Source organism: Delphinapterus leucas, chromosome 15 (genome assembly GCF_059928025.1).
Source record: "Delphinapterus leucas isolate spDelLeu-1000000601 "Yukka" chromosome 15, BTC_Dleu_Yukka2, whole genome shotgun sequence".
Taxonomy (NCBI): Eukaryota; Metazoa; Chordata; class Mammalia; order Artiodactyla; family Monodontidae; genus Delphinapterus; species Delphinapterus leucas.
Window position 1 is genome coordinate 30,593,955 of NC_143143.1, and position 16,535 is coordinate 30,610,489.

Genomic DNA, 16,535 nt, shown 5'->3' on the forward strand with positions numbered 1-16,535 from the left:
TTATTTATTTGGCTTAGTTGCGGCACGCGGGATCTTCATTGCCTCATGCGGGATATTTTTGTTGCAGCATGTGGGATCTAGTTCCCTAACCAGGGATCGAACCTGGGGCTCCTGCATTGACAGCGCAGAGCCTTAGCCACTGGACCACCAGGGAAGTCCCTGTGCTTCTGTCTTAATACCACTCAGTGCTCACCACTGCCTTTAGGGTTAGAACAAGCCCTTGAGCACAACAGGGTTCGGATCTTGTTTATAACTTAGCATCTGTGAACCCGGCTGAACTTCTTAACCTCTCTGTGCCTCTGTTTATTCTTCTGTAAAATGGAGGTAATAATGAAACCTACACTGTGAGGCTGTTGAGAGGATAAAGGGGTTTAGAACAGTGTCTGACACAGTAACCCCAGCCAATGTCAGCTCTAAGAATGATTATGTTATCATTATCATTATTGTCATTATCTGAGCCACACAGAACAAAGCCCAGCTCCAGCTCAAAGCTACCATGTAATCCCAGGGCCAAGCGCAAGGTCACGGTCTTTGATTTTGATAATGCGGGTTAGTGGTTCTCCACCAGAGGCAATGTCCCCCTCCCCAACCCCAGGGACGATTGGCAATGTCTGAAGACATTTTTGGTTGTCACAACTGTGGGGGGCTGTGCTACTGGCATGAAAGCTAGGATGCTGCTACACTTCCCGCAGTGCACAGGACACCCTCCCAACAGAGGATGATCCAGCCCCAAGTGTCATACATCAAAACCTTGATGTAGGGACTTCCCTCGTGGTGCAGTGGTTAAGAATCCGCCTGCCAATGCAGCGGACATGGGTTCGAGCCCTGGTCCGGGAAGATCCCACATGCCGCGGAGCAACTAAGCCCAGGTGCCACAACTACTGAGCCTGCGCTCTAGAGCCCGTGAGCCACAACTACTGAAGCCCGCGCACCCAGAGCCCGTACTCCACAACAAGAGAAGCCACGGCAATGAAAAACCTGCTCACCGCAACAAAGAGTAGGCACCGCACGCCACAAATAGAGAAAGCCCGCGTGCAGCAACGAAGACCCAACGCAGCCAAAATAAATAAATAATTTTTAAAAAAAAACAAAAAAACCCATGATGTATGACAAGAAGAAGGTGCTGGTGAGACCTCAGCATGGAGAATGTGGGACTTAAGACACATTTTTTAATAGTGACGTGTACATTTTTAAGACCATATATGAGAAAATTAAGACCAACCTGTTATTGAAAAGAAAGGAATCGGTACACAGTCATCCTATTGATTCCCCCTCTAAAACACACCTGCATCTTTTTTTTAAATAAATTTATTTATTTACTTATTTATTTATTTTTGGCTCTTCCCTCCTTTTCCTGCTTCATCTTACACCCTGTCTCCCCACTCGCTGCTTTTCATCCATCCCTAGAATAAGCGCATGTCTTCCCAGCCCCAGGACCTTTGCACATGCTGTCTCCATGCCCCCCACTTCCCCATGACTGACTACTTCTCACCCTCCAGGTTTCACCTTAAATCTCCCCTCATGAAAGAGACCTTTCCTGACCATCTTTGCAAAAGTCAGTTCCCACCCCCTAGACTCTAACAGTGCATGTCATGCCCTAGAGAGCACTTTTTGCAATTGATTGTTTCTCTGTGTTTATTCGCTTTCTCTGTGTTTAGTCTGTCTCCCATGCTAGACCATGAGCTACTTGGCACAGAGCTTCGTCTCGCCACAGCATCCCCGCAACTTGTATATCACTAGTCACTTCACACTCGGACTCACAGAGCCCTCTCACGCCCTGTGAGTTGGGTGGTCTCCTCCCTACCCTGCAGATGAGAAGACTGAGGCCCAGAGAGGGTAAGGAAGCTGTGTGGTGCCCTTGGCAAAGCCAGAATTCAAACTCAGGTCTCTTTGACTTCAAAGCCCAAAACTTTTCTCTCTGTCTTTTCTCCACCACGCAGCCATACTTTGGTGGGAATGAAAAAGTTGCCAAGGAACCACAGCAGGACAGACAGGTCCTCTGGGGCTCGCCTCCCAGTGTTGGTAAAGAAAACCCCTGATCCGATTTCCAGAGTCCTGCTGACTGCCGGCCTGAAAAAGTTAATACTACAGTATTTCCAGCCTCAGCTCTGGCCCTAGAAAAGAGAGAGATGTAGCAAAGAATTCAAGGGTTTTAATATCCTTCTGTCTGTTCGTTATTATTGTTATGGTGCATCTGACCAGTGCATTGTGTTTTTTAATCAGACACCTGACAGTTACCCAGCCTGGGCCCAGCAAAGACAGTTGTCATGTTGGAGATCATACAGGAAGTGATTGCAAGAAGAGAAAGATGCAGAAAGAGAATGAAGGCACACACTCTGGAATGAGGAAATAATTATTCATAGGCAAAAAAAAAAAAAAGAAAAGGTGCATCATTCTTTGGGTCTCAAGGAACCGTCTTCTGGTCTCTAACCAGGATGAACGGGTGTAGCAGAACAAATGTGGTTTTGTACTCAGAAGAATTGGGATCTGTATTAATCACATCTTTTTATTCTATATGTTTGATGCTTTGATATCTTAAAGGCTGGCTGCTCCAGGAAGGACTGCCCTTCCCAGGGTTAGCTGACACCTAAAGGAAGCAAACAGCTCCCTGGAAAATACACGTTTCAGATGCAAACCAGCCCAGTCAGAGCCCACACCCCAATCACCTCCTGAGTCAGGGTCTTACATGCCCTCTGGGCCACTCTCCCCTTGCCCGAATCGCCCCAGGGCCAGGCACCGGACTACTAGGGGCTGCAGAGCCCACTGAAAGTATTCCAACTAGCCAACCCTAAGCCTGCTTAGCCTGCCTCGAAACCACAATAAAAGCTCACGCCCACACTCTCCCCTCGCTCCCTCTGCCTCCTGACCAACCCTGGTGCTTCCCTATGTGGCCCTGCATGACATGCCCTGCCTCCAGTTTCTAGGGAGTATAAAAAAATTCTTCCAAGTCATTTCTGTGCCTGTGTATCTTACCATACTGGATTAAAACAAATCCCAGATACCCTTAAAACCGGTTCTAATCCAGTTATGTGACTGGACAAGCACCTTCTTCTACAGCTGCCTCAACCTCCCTGTCTACAAATTAGAAATAACAGCTTCTTCCTGTTGCTGATGTGCTGAGGTTTAACATGGAAATGACGTGTTACGCAGTGGGCCTGGCACATGGGGGATTGGGGTGGGTAATTCCCCAGAGCCCCACTAAGGGAAGGGATGTGAGGAGGTGTGGAAGAAAAAAAAAAAAAGGTGGTAAGAAAAAAATGAAGAGCTTCTTTGACAGGAGGTGCTGACTGGCTGGAAAGTGGTACCTGAAATGTGATGCCAACACAGGAAGTGATCCTCCTGCCAGGGCAGCCGTGGAATGCCCTGAATCTGTGACAAAGAGGGGTCCTCCCTGTGAGCCCAATCTGAGAACCACAATTGACACCTCTTACCACTCCGGAAGAAGGAGCCCCAGGCCCACAGTCAGGGCATGGAAAGGAGGACCCCTGGGCTCACTGCTTGGCTCTGGAGTAAATGCCCCATAGAATCACTTAGAGAAGTCCTAACATTCTACGACATTGCCTCTCTGGGTCTCAGTTTTCTCGTCCCTGGAGTGAATCATAAAATATGCAACTACTTATATTGCAGAGATGCTGCAGGGCTCAAGGGGGGAATGTGCAAAGTCGATGTCTTTGTCATCCTCAAAATGCCATACAAATGGGGCAAATGCCAGTGCCTGGTTGTCAAACACTCTGCTTCCCCCAGATGATCCTCAGGTTTGAAAAGTTCCAGACACTTGACTCAACACTCCAAATGCAACTATCTTTTCTATGCACTGTCTCAGGCCCATAAATGCTCCAGAAACCATCTACCCGTGCTTGGAACTCATTTACTTTCAGGCCATCTGAATCACTTTGCTGTACACCTGAAACTAACAAAACATTGTAAATCAACCATACTTCAATTTTTTTTTTGCGGTACGCGGGCCTTGCACTGTTGTGGCCTCTCCCGTCGCGGAGCACAGGCTCCGGACGCGCAGGCTCAGCGGCCATGGCTCACGGGCCCAGCCGCTCCACGGCATGTGGGATCTTCCCAGACCGGGGCACGAACCCATGTCCCCTGCATCGGCAGGCGGACTCTCAACCACCGCGCCACCAGGGAAGCCCCACAGTCCTTTTTAATATTAAAATTCAATTACTCTGGGGGCAGAAATTGGTTCAACCTTTTTGGAGGGCAGTTGGATAGCACCTCCCCAAATTTGAAATGTGCTTCCGTTTGAACTCAGGAATCCTCCCTCCTACAGAAAGACTTGCACAAATACATAAAGACCTAAGAGTTTGTTAAAATGTGTTTGTTGCAGCATTGTATGGGAAAGCTGGGAAAGAAATGGGAGCGACTTGATTGCCAATTCACAGGGGACTGGCTGAAAAGAATGAGGTGGGTATAAATGTGCTTGGTCCAGAAAACTTTCTAGACCATCATCTAGAGATAAGAGAAAGCCACATAACCACCCAGACAACACAATGGCATTAGTATTTAAAAATACACTCTCTGTATCTATTTATACATATAGATATGTCTACACCTTTATCTATATCTGTGTCTTTATCCAAATCTGTATCTACGTATATAGAGATGTCCACATCTAAGCTATAGCTATCTATCTATATCTACATCTGTTTATATCTATCTGTGTCTAGATCTATATTCACACTTATATAATAGTCTGAGGAAGAAAATACCATCAAGGCACAAAGTGAAAGGAAACGTTCACGGATCACTCCAAATATTTCTGTGTTGTTGGGAGTTTTTTCATCTATTTGTATGTTACTGGTGTAATTTTCGAATTCACATGGCCCTGAGTCATGTCCTGTATCCCAGTGAGGAGGTCTTTCTTCCTGCCCCAGGGACCCCAAGCCACGATTGCACCGGGAATGCCAGTCCCGGTCAGTGTCACGGGAGAGGGAAATGGGGCCATGCAGTGGCCTGTCCAGGGGCACACTGCCATGAGGCCAGCCACGCGCAGCCCAGGGCCAGCTCCATCTCCTGAAGGAAGATACCCACCAGGGGCACAGAGCGCGTGGCAGCTTTGCTCATGCTCCTGGAAGGAGCTCAGAAGTGGGGGACCCCTTCAGAGAGCAACAGGCCTCTCTGCGCCACGGTGGAGGTGCTGAGGTTGGCCCTTGCAGTGACCAAGACAGAGCTGGACCAGAAAAACGTTGCCACTTTGACTTGCAGGAACCAGACCCAAGGACCAGAAAAACCAGGTCATCTCAGCCCAGAAAGGTGGTGGCACATAGCCGTGACCCCATCAGGCCTCAGCTCACAGAGCCCCCAGTGGCAGGGGGAGGAGCTGGCGAGGACCCCACAGACAAAGGTGATGGCCAGTCTACAAGGCAACAGGCTGAGGGCTCAATTCAGGCATGAAGTTACCTTGCTCACACAGCGGAAATTGTGAGCCGAGATCTTTACACTGCACAATGCGCACGCACGCGCACACACACACACACACACGTGCACATGTGCGTGCCAGTGGTCAAGACTCGCTCGCCAAGGCCTGTCTCAGAAGCAGACCCTGAGATGGAAATTCAAGTGCCAGGTGCTTACCTGGGACAGGATCCCAGGAAACACAGGCAGGGGATGAGAAATGAGACCGGGCAGGGCAGCCAGTACAGGATGTGCTTGTCACAGGTGATCACCATGGCAAACCGGGCTCCACCTCACCAGGGCCCTCTGGGAGACAGAGTACCCCACCAGGGAGCCAGGGGACTTATCCACCAGCTCCCACCTATCACCGGTGGAAGGATGTTCCCTGCATGTGGGAGTGTGTGTTAGGCCCCTGTGTTAGTTTCCTGTGGCTGCTGAACAAAGTAGCAAACACTGGGCAGTTTCAACAACAGACACTTACTGTCTCCCAGTCCTGGAGGCTGGAAGTCCAGGGTCAAAGTGTCAGCAGAGTTGGTTGCTTCTGAGGGTCGGGAGGGAGACTGCATGCCATAAGTGTCTCCTAGCGTCTGGGGGGTTTGCTGGTGATCACTGGAATTCCTTGGCTTGTAGGGGCATCATCTTGATCTCTGCTTTCATCTTCACAGAGTGTTTTTCCCGTGTGCATGTCCAAATTTCCCTTTTTCATAAGATCAAAATCGTATTGAATGAGGGCCCACCGTAATGACCTCATCTTAACTTGATTATCTGCAAAGTCCCTATTTCCAACAGTCACAGGTACGGGGATAGGACTTCAACACAATTCAACTCATAACATCCGCTCAGCTCTCCCAGCCATGCAAAGGCCCCCAAAGAAAGCCCTAGGCAGAGTCTCAGGTGTCACAGGTGCTCAAAGACTGAAGATCCTGGGACCAAGGGGACATGGGCAGGACACCAAGAGCATCTGCTCCAGCCTCGAAGCTTGTGAGGCATATTCTCCTGGCTGCGTTTACAAAGCAGAGCAAATTGGGTTAGAGCCGAAAAGGCCATCAAAGCCCTCAAGCGTGACTAAAAGAGTAAGCGTAGTGCCTTAAAACCAAAACCCAAGTGTTTGTTCATCTCAGCTGCCAAGCGGTTATCTGCGCAGTGACGGGAAGTGTCTCCTAATGGCCCTTCAAATCATTTTATTAAAAGTTGCAGTGATGCCTACAGCTGAATCCGAGTCGTGCCGGGAAGGCCATTAGGTTAATCAAAGTACGAGGACAGCTCACCATCTACTCTTAATTAACAAATTAGGTCCCACTGCCAACTAGCAAAACAGAGAGCTGGCCAACGACCCTTGGGGCGGTCAAGATGCTCAGAGCAGCCTTCCATCACTGACAGCCGGTCAGAATGTAAAGGGGGACCTCAGTGCCTGGGCAGGTGAGTTGGAAGACCTCCAAGACAGCTTTTTTACCACCAAATACCTACCATCCTCTAATATTTGTTTATCTGTCTCCCCCATGGTAAAATGCAAGCTCCAGAGGGTGACGACCCATCTTAGTTTGCACAGGACTGGGGAGTTTCCTGCAACAATGGAACTTCACCGCTAAAACCAGGGCACTCCAGGGCACACACCAGGACACTTGGTCACTCCAGCTGCATGAAAGAGCAATTTAGTCTGTTTTGTTCATGGCTGTATCCCCAGGGCTACAATGCCTGACACGTAGCAGACCTTAAATCAATATTAATTGAATGAAAACATGAATGAGCAAATGAATGAATGACATTATGAATGAACAAATGAATGAATGAGTTTCTCCCGCTCACCAATCCCACAAAGAAACCAATTCAAACAGCCTGGAATGTATTCTTTCACGCTTTGCTTTTCTTTATGCACACAGACACAGACACACACATACACACAGATGGGTACACATATTATAGTGCTAGGGAACTGTTGCCCAAAACCACCTCCTGTGGCCAGGCCTGCTTGCCTGAGTTGTCTCACAGCAGGAGGTCCTGATAAGGAATAGGGTGTTGCTGAAAACTAACCAGGAGAATTCAGGAGGGGCCAAAAGAGGGAGGAGACGACCAACCTCCCAGAAGCCCTCACCCTGGAATCCATCTTGGCTGAGAGATGCATGCGCCACCAGGAAGGACCCTGAGTCAGACTATGGGCCAAGCAAGACAACTGGCCAGAGACAACCCGGACACTAACCCCATCACCATAAAACCCGAGACTGCGAGCCACGTGGCAGAGCAGGTCTCCTGGGTTCCCTTACCTTGCTGCTCTCCGCCTGCTCGCCCCTTCCCAATAAAGTCTCTTGCTTTGTCAGCACGTGTGTCTCTTCAGACAATTCATTTCCAAGTGTTAGACAAGAGCCCACTCTGGGGTCCTGGAAGGGGCCCCCCTTCCTGCAACAATAGGAGGACTTTTTCCTAAAAAGAAAAACAAAAAGAAATCACGTCACAGGCATGAATCAGCAATTTGCTTTTTCACTTAATAAAATATAGTACAACTCTCTCCAGATCAATACATATAGATCTACCTAATTCTTTTTAATGGTTTGTGATGCACCATAATACTGAATGCACAATAATTTATTCTATTATTCACCTATTGGAAAAGTTATGTTTCCAATTTTTTCCAGGGCAAACAATGCACCAATAAACATCTTTGCACCCATATCCTAGCATGCTGGCAATTTTTTTGTATCGGGATAGAGTCCTAAAGGTCAAGGGGACAGTGCATTTAAACAGACATCAGGGCTGACCTGGGTTAAGACAAAGCAGAGAAAGGTCACCCCGGCCTGGTCCCAGCAAGAGTGTAAGATAAGAAATCCCGTAGCTAAACCTGTCAGATGTTCACTTCCCCAGCCCTCACGCAGTACCAAGGTATACATAAGGGATTGATAATGCCCTGGGGATGCAAATAAAATATAATGTGGGGGCTTCCCTGGTGGCGCAGTGGTTGGGAGTCCGCCTGCTGATGCAGGGGACACGGGTTCGTGCCCCGGTCCGGGAAGATCCCACGTGCTGCGGAGCGGCCGGGCCCGTGAGCCATGGCCGCTGAGCCTGCGCATCCGGAGCCTGTGCTCAGCAATATATATATAATGTGGTCCTTGCTCTAAAAAATTCCACTGTCCAAGAAAAGGGAGCAGGGAAGGAGAGCTATCATGTGCTGAACCTCCACTGGGAGCCAGTGCTTGTTCTAGGTGCTTCTATACACAGGATGCTTACCGCAACATTCATTCCATCTTTAAACAATCCTGCAAGGAGGGAAGATTATCTCAATTCTACAGACTAGGAACTGTGGGCCAGAGAAGTGATATGCTTTGCCCAGGGACAAACAGCTAGTAAGTGATAAAACTGAGATTTGAACTTGGGTCTGGCTAACCCCAGAACTACTTTAGACTACACCAGTGGGTGCGACCTTGGATATACTGGAATCACCTGGGGAGTCTTAACAAACCACAAAAGCTGGTTCCAACCGTAAGAGGCCTGATGTCATGGGTCTGGGCTGTGGTGCCCGCTTCAAGGCTTTAAATTCCAATGTGTGGCTGAGGCTGAAAATAGCTATGGGACCCCACTGGTCCTCACACTTGGGCGTGCATCACACCCGCCTGGAGAACTTGTTAGGGGCCAACTGCAATCCCCAACCCCAGTGTCTGATTCAGGGGATTGGGGGTGGCTCCCCAGAATATGCATTTCTAAGAAGCTTCCAGGTGATGCTGCTGCTGCTGGTCTGAAGTCCATGCTTTGGAAACACTGCCCTGCACCATGGACCTGTCTGTGATATTTCTCCATCCCGTCTTCACGGATGGAATCATCACCGACCAAGACAACACGGGCAGCCCTTGGGGGCAGTCATTCAGTCTCGCCTTGCAGGTTTCTTTGAGGTTTTAGAGGCTAAGAGAGTGTCATTTGTAGGTCCTTGGTGCCCACTCCCGGCTCAGTCTTACCATTTTCTTTCTACCTGGTATCTGTCATGCGCTTAACGGGCCTGCCTTTAATGAAAGAAAGCCCTGGCTTCTTTTTCACCATTAATTCCTCTATAAACACATACGTTTTTTCTTTATCACTCCTAACCACAAGGAGTGATAAAGGGAACACGCTGAAACTCCAGAATGACAGCCACCGCAACGAGGGGAAGATTTTCATTTTATTTCATCTCCAGGGAAAGGGGGCTGCTCTACCAAGCTCCCGGTTGCTGCCTGCTAGTTCCGGGCAGCTCATCCCCGAGACTCCCTCTGCAAAACAGAGCTGAGATTCACCGGGCAGAAAAGACCCTCGGAAGTCATCTCGTCCATCTCCCCGCAGTCTCCCATCTCCTGGCAGGGCGCAGCTACAACACTTCCCGCCACCCAGACGAAAGCGGTCCCCGACGCCCCCTGCTGGCTGAGTTGGGAATGGCTGCACAGCCGCAATTAACAGGGACTTCCAAGCTCTCTGCTACCCGGGCTCCCAGCTCTCCCTGCCTCCTCTTGAAGGATGCAAATTCCCCTGGAAGGGTCTTCATTCTTTCCAAAAGCACCTTGAGCACCTGCAATATGCCTGCCTGAGCATATACCTATTTACAACTACTTCCCACAATTGTATCTCTAAGACAGAGATAGACATTCATTATCTTACTGGAGGCTACAAAGGTCCAGCCTTCCGTGAGGCACTCAGGATATAAAGGAAATTACACATGTTTTGGAGACATTCACAGTCCAACACAGGGGTTGGCAAACTATGGCCAACTGGCCACATCCAGCCCGTTGTGTTTTTGTGCAACCCACAAGTAAGAATTGTTTCTACATCTTCAATTTGTTTTAAAAATCAAAAGAGTATTTTGTGACACAAAAATGATAGGAAATTCAACTCTCCAAGTGCACACTGTTGAATCGGATAAACACAGCACATTCATTTGTTTGCATACTCTCTGTGGCTGCTTTCCTGCTACAACAGCAGGGTTGAACAGCTGCAGCAGAGGTTGTGTGGCCCGCAGAGTCTAAAATACTTACTCTCTGTCCCTTTCCAGAAAAAGTGTGCCAATCCCTGGCATACTAGAAAGAAAGGAGAGTTAATAGAGAACTGGGTTTAGTTGAGCACCTGCTATATGTCAGTTTCTGGGCCAGGCGCTCTACAGACATGATCTTCTGAATCCCCAGTATAACCGAGCAGGACCCTATGAGGTCTTCCCAGAATAGACCTCCACCCATGTCCTCTGCCTGCCTTTTGTCTGTAGAAAAGCTTTAGTCAAAGAATAAATTTAATCAGAGAAGTGAGAAAATGCAGAAAGAAAGAAAACAGTCAAGCAAGACAAAATGATACTTTAGCCATTAAACCAAGTCAAGGACCTTTAGTTCCTCCTCAAGGACTACAGATAATATTCTGAGCCATGTCCTTTGAGCTGTTCTGCAGATACTGAAACCCAGGTGGAAGAAGTTAACTGCATGCTGCCCACCAGCACATAGACCCCAGACCGGTTGGAACCAGTAGGTTGCTAACTCCTGATTACCTCACTACCAACCAATCAGAAGAATATGCACGAGCAGATCACGCGCTGCTCCTTGAACACTCTAAGACTCCTCACTAACCCCCTCCAGGGCGGGACACACAGGCTTGAAGGCATTAGCCCTCTGTGGCCTCCTTTGCCTGGCAAAGCAATAAGGCTATTTCTTTCTACTTCACCCAAAACTCTGCCTCCGAGATTTAATCTGGCACCAAATTTCGGCAACACCAGGACAACCCTAGAGGCTGCCCTGATTACCCACATGTTACAGGTAAGGAAACTGAGAGAGGGGACTCCAGGTACCCAAGGCCACACAGCTAAGAGGTGGCAGAGCTGAATTCACACTCAGGTCTCTCTGACTCCAAAACTCGTGTTTATTCTACTCCCCTAATCTGTCTCCCAGCTCACAAATCTTAGCATCGATTCCCACTTTACAGATGAGAAATCTGTGGCTCACAGAGGTCAGGGGAGTAGCTCGCAGGGCACCCAGCTAGTGGTGGAGGAGGGCCTTGAACCCCAGCATCCGACTGCAATCCAGCGTTTCATCCTAGACTGAGTCTCCGAACATGTGATTGGGAATCAGTATATCAAGAATGTTACAGATTCTCTGTAATAATGAAACCTTGAAACATAAGAGTAGACACCAAGATGGAAAGAACTGACGGATTTCACATTATTACTGCCAGTCCCAGACGGACAGTTTTTCTGCAAAATGGGTATAACCCTCCGGTGCCGTGGTTCACAACCTGTGCTCTAGGGAAAGCACCAAGGGCCGACAGGTTAGGTGAAAATAAGGATGTCAAAATAGTGGACGCAGGCAGCTCCTCCCTCCCCTTCAATCAACTGGAATAATCCTGATTTTCTGTTTGGTACACTAAGCTGTCAGATAAGTCTTCATTTGGAAAAGACAGCTGGGTGGTTAAGGAAATAAAGCTTGAAAACGACCACTTGCACGAGTCATTCTGAGCTGGCTCAGGGGTCCCGGAGCAGAGTGGGAGTGCGCATTAGTCTCAGGGGCTGCACAGCAAAGTACTGCTGACTACGGGGCAGCTTCAGCAACAGATATGTATCCTCTCACAGTCCTGGAGGCTGGACATCCACGATCAAGGTGTTGGCTGGTTGGTTTCTTCTGAGGTCTCTCTCTCTTCGGCTTGCAGGTGGCCGCCTGTGTGTTTACATGGTGTTTTCCCTCTCTCCGTGTCTATGTCCAAATCTCCTCTTCTCATAAGGACACTAGTCATATTAGATTACAGCCCACTCTTATGACCTCATTTTAGCGTAATTCCCTCTCCACAGACCCCATCTCCAAATAGAGTCACATTCTGAGGTTCCGGGGTGGGGAGGACATTTTAGCTCATAACAGAGTATATTAGGGCAATCAGGGTCACCTGACTCCTCTCTCCCACGGGGTCCATCCAAAGAGACAGGAGGGATTGCAAAGCAGGGGAAAGGCCCAGAGGGTCCACTCAGCGGGCAGGGCTGCTAATGGCCAGAGCAGGGTCTGGCATGGCTGCATCTGATGCTCAGCCTGCCAGGCACCCAGACTTAGGTGAAGAGGATTTATCACCACAGTCACCAGGGTAATTAGAGAGAAGGAGGCTGTCAGGGGCAGGTCCCGAGGACAGTATTTCAGCCACGACTCCCTTGCCCAAGCCCCTCCATACTCCATGGGTTATCACTCCGCACCCCCAGGCCTCACCTCCCATCCCAGGCTGTGCAGAGACGGATATGTGACTTTATGAAGGGCTTTTCAAGGTCGTCTATTTGAGCAGCCTGCCCTGGTCACTCTCTCTGAGGGTGCCCCTACCTGATGGGCCTCCAGCTCAGCTGCACCTCCACAGGTCTGAGTTAATGGATCTGCGGTACAGGGCTAAGAGTGACACAGCCCTTCCCTCAGGACCCCAACTCCAGATCTGAGCAGAGAACTGCCCAAGTTCAGATCCCGCCTAGCTGGCTCCAAGTTCTCTCTCTCTCTGTCTCTCTCTCTCATCGCAAGCAGGAAGCCACATTAAAAAGTGTCTTCGCCTGCCCTGCTGGGCTCCCATCCTAGCCCTGGAGCCCCTCCCCTTCCCCCAACCTCTCCTTTTTGCATCCCCTCCCCAGGTGAGAGGCCACCTCTCAAGCCTCTGGCTTCCATCCCTGGTCCCGTGCACCACAAGACTCAGACAGCCTCTCTGGGAAGGTATCTCATCCGGGCCCTTCGCCCTGATGGGTCACCAAGAAGATGTGAGCTGTGAATCAGGAAGAGATGGGGGCCCTCATGTCCACCTGGAATCTCAAAAGGTGACCTTATGTAGAAATAGTGTCTTTACAGACGCAATAGTTAAGATGAGGTCATATTGGATTGGGGGAGGGGAAGGCCCTCAATCAAATGATTGGTTTCTTTATAAGAAATGGGAAATTTGGACACAGAACACAGGGAGAGCACCATGTGAAAACAGGCAGAGATGGAGCGAGGCCACTACCAGTCCAGGAGCACCCAGGATTGCCGGCACCCCCGGAAGCCGGGAGCGAGCTGGGGGATAGATTCTCCCTCAGAGCCCCCCAGAAGGAACCCACCCTGCGGACACCCCGATTTTGATTTTCTGGCCTCCAGAACTGCAAGAGAATGAATTCCTGTTGTTTGAAGCCCCTCAGTCTGTGGTCTTCTGTTACGGCAGCGCCAGGAAACTGATATAGGGCCCAAGAGGAGGTGCAACCAGAAAACCCCAAACAGACCTGGAACAAAGCTGACCTCAGACTTTGACAGCCAAGGGGTGGGGAACAGTCCCAGAGAAACTGGCCTGCGTGGTACCAAGTGAGAGGTGCCAGGGATGCCCCCCCCCCAACAAAGAGACACACGATTCAGGGGAGTCCTGGTGTCCAGACGCGGGGCTAAGAAGGACGTGGCGGCTGGGAGGTTTGCTCGCTCAGCCTCAGGACTTCCTCCCCGAATTGGGGTGTGAGCATCTGCCCCACCGGCTGTGGCATGGTTGGCAGGCAGGTCAGCGTGTAGTTGATGCCCAGACCTCAAGGATGATGTGAGGCGCAGCTCTGGGACCGGGGAGGAGGGGCTGGGAGGACAGTGTCAGGATTTCATCCGGTATTAAATCACTCTAGGACACAGCTAACACGGGAACCCTCTGCCCCCAGCCCATCTTTAAATACCTGGCAGTTCCATTACTGTCTGTACCAGGCGGACACCTCATAGGTGGAATTTACTTTGAGGGTTTTAATAAAAAGGGATCTTACGTGAGCTTCAACTAATATCCCCAAAGCAGAAGGCTCAGAGCAACGTGGGTTACCCAGAAAATTACATAGAAAAACATCATGAAGTTCGATTGCTGGACTTCCCTGGTGGTCCAGTGGTTAAGAATCTGCCTGCCAATGCAGGGGACAAGGGTTCAATCCCTAGTCGGGGAAGATCCCACATGCCGTGGAGCAACTAAGCCCGTGCGCCACCACTAGTGAGCCCACTCGCCGCAACTACTGAAGCCCGCGTGCTCTAGGGCCCACATGCTGCAACAAGAGAAACCACCGCAATGAGAAGCCGGAGCACAGCAACGAAGAGTAGCTCCCGCTCGCCGCAACTAGAGAAAGCCCGCACGCAGCTACAAAGCCCCAGCACGGCCAAAAATCATAAATAAATAAATAAAAAGTTCGATTGCTGACAATTCCATATTCCTTGGCCTCTTGGAGAAGAGTTTCAGTGGGAACACAGTGATTTATGCCTGAGTGAGAGCCACACCCCAGATTAGAAAAATTCCTAAGTGCGAGGTAGAGACCTGTCAGTGGCAAGAGCAGCATCGGCCTGTATCGATCATGATGGGGCATCAGGTAGGTAGCAGAGCCCATGACGCAGGATGAGCTGGAGAGCGTGCTGGGTTCCTTCCTGCACCTGAACTCTTAGGCTCATCCACAAGCCAGCGGGTCGGGGAGCAGCTGCCCTGATGGAGGCAATCAGAGGCTGTATCTCATCTGTACAGAGCTGAAGCCAAGAATGAAATCGACCACAAGTTGGACCGCTTTTTATCCTCACCATCACAGTACTCTTCCCCCAAAATAGCTTCGCTGGCCTAAGTTCCAAACAGCTGCTGCCGTTAGTTACCGCCGAGTTTTCATAACACACAGAAACTTCAAAGCGGCACGTGTTTAGTACTGATACTTGTCCCTTCATAAACATTGTATTCTAAGTGGCAATTCACTCTGAGAACACCCAGCCACACAGCCAGACACACTCGGCCCCCCACGTTTGTTTTGGGAGTAAATTCCTAGATGCTGGGCGTCACCCTCTCCGGGTGCAGGTCGAGTCACTGACGCCCCCCTGGTGTTTAGTACGGCTGCGTGCAAACAGCAGAGTCCATGTAAACAAGGGGGGGGGCCCAAGACGAGGACGTCAAGCTGGAGTTACCTCCTAAAATCTTGGCATTTTGATTTGTGTGGACAGTTTTGGTTTTGCTTTTGCTTTTGCTTTTTGGCCGCCCGGATCGTCATGTGGGATCTAGTTCCCTGACTGGGGATTGAACCCGTGCCCCCTGCATTGGGAGCTCGGAGTCTTAACCACTGGACCACCAGGGAAGTCCCTGTATGGACAGTTTAGGACAGTGAGACGGGGGAACCCTCGAAGTGTCCTATTTTTGTTTCAATAAGTGCAAATTCTAGTTCACACATGAAACACCTTCCTGAATTCAGATAACATCTTTAAAATGAAACATTTGTTTCTCTTTTAGTTGTTACTCCCTCGTTTTAAAACCAAAGAACCAATCCAGAAGATGCTGATTGTTACCGACATCACAGAAGATCATTTTGTCATAAAGAGGAGGTGCTAATGTCATTAAGGCCACTTAAAAATGGTCAAAACGCTAAATCATGCAATATATATTTCATCACAAGTTTTTTAATTAATATGCCAAAAAACACTGAATTGTACTTTCAATCGGTGAATTATATAGGATGTGGATTATATCTGAATAAAGCCATTTCTAAAATGGTAGGGGGGAAGGAGTGTTTTGTTTTTTTTAATGACCCACTCCAGGCATCATATAAGCTAGATATGCCACTAGGTGGTGGTATCGCTGTTTTATAGAAGAGGAAACAGAGGCTCAGAGAGGTGAAGTGACTTGCTCAAGGTCCCACAGCTGGTTAAGTGGCAGAATCTGGATTCCAAGTCAGGTCTGTGTGAGCCCTTTCTGCTCTCCCATCCTGCAGCCTTCTTTTTTTAAATTTAATTTTATTTTTTTATACAGCAGGTTCTTATTAGTCATCCCTTTTATACATATTAGTGTATATATGTCAATCCCAATCTCTCAATTCATGCCACCACCACCCGCTCCCTGCCACTTTCCCCCCTTGGTGTCCATACGTTTGTTCTGTGTCGCTATTATCCCGCAGCCTTCTGCACCTGCCGTGGCCCCCTCCCATGTAGACCTTGACAGTGCGGGGGTAGCCAAAGCATCCACTCCACAGCTCACCTGGAGAAGGGAGTCAGGGCCAAGCATGGCAGTTGAGGGAACAGGAGGCGATGTGCCATGGAGATGTGCACCCAGGACAGGGCGCGGGCCCACACTTGGGTTTCTGGGGCAGCACCTGATAGCTTAGAATTTAGACGTGACTGACCCCAGGTACCTCAGCCCCCTTGGCCAGAGCCCAAGCCATGGAGAATTCAGGAGACCCT

The 16,535-nt window shown here is 49.5% G+C and overlaps 1 protein-coding gene and 1 non-coding gene across 2 annotated transcripts in view; both read right to left on the bottom strand.

Moving 5' to 3' along the window:
• The window catches only part of HAPSTR1 (HUWE1 associated protein modifying stress responses), a 172,547-nt gene that overhangs the window by 108,411 nt on the left and 47,601 nt on the right, over positions 1-16,535 (bottom strand). The window contains exon 4 of the transcript XR_016387815.1: positions 7,668-7,824. The gene's annotated coding sequence lies outside the window, so the exon portion shown is untranslated. The remainder of the gene's footprint in view (positions 1-7,667; positions 7,825-16,535) is intronic.
• On the bottom strand, positions 82-154 carry TRNAD-GUC (transfer RNA aspartic acid (anticodon GUC)). The gene has a single exon. It is a non-coding gene; the product is annotated as a tRNA-Asp (tRNA).